Consider the following 890-nt stretch of genomic DNA (forward strand, 5'->3'; position numbering starts at 1 on the left):
TTTTTTTCCCCTTGAATATTTTTTGTTTGTTTTTCAGATTGCATCATTTTTTAAATCTGTTTTCAAGTTCACTGAATCTTTCTTCTTACATACTCAATCTGTTGCTAAGGTTAGTCAGTGAATTTTTCATTTCAGTTATTTTACTTTTCAGTTCTGGAATTTTCATATGGTTTTTTTTTTTGATAGTTTTCATTTCTCTGATGGGTTTTTTTTATAAGATCACTCATTTAAGCAATATTTTGCTTTAATTCTTTAAATGTATTTTTGTGTCTTTTGAAAATATAGTTAGATACTTTAAAGTGTTTGTTTTCTAAGTCTAATATCTTAGCTATCTTAGGGTTGGTTTCTATTGACTGCTTTTTTCCTTGGTATGCATGATATTCTTCTGTTTCTTTGCATGTACTGTATTTTAGATACTGTGTATTTTGTGTTTTAAGTATATTTTAAGTAGAAGCCCTTGGAAACCCTGTGGGGCAGTTCTACTTTGTCCTATAGAGTCACTATGAGTCAGAATTGACTCAAAGACTATGGATTTGGTTTTTCGGTTCTGGATTCTGATGTTTTCTTCTGAAGGGTATTTCTTCTTGTTTTAGAAGTTAGTTAAGTTACTGGATGATCATCATAAACTTCTGTCATCGATTTTATGTTTTGTTAATATAAATCTAAGGAAAACACAAGGCGTTTCCCAAGTCCCTCTAATCGGATGGATTTTAACCTCCAAACTTTGTCTCCAACTCAGATCTTTCCAGACATGGCTTTAGGCTTTGTTAGCAGGGGTCTAGAGTGGGTCTTACTCTATGTTGTGTGGTCCTTACTCTTAAGGTGTGGTCTTTCTTGTGCCTCAGTTGGATGCCTAAAATGTATTCAAGTATTAATGTGATCTCTCTACT

This window comes from Trichechus manatus, unplaced genomic scaffold (assembly GCF_000243295.1).
Source record: "Trichechus manatus latirostris isolate Lorelei unplaced genomic scaffold, TriManLat1.0 scaffold00329, whole genome shotgun sequence".
Taxonomy (NCBI): Eukaryota; Metazoa; Chordata; class Mammalia; order Sirenia; family Trichechidae; genus Trichechus; species Trichechus manatus.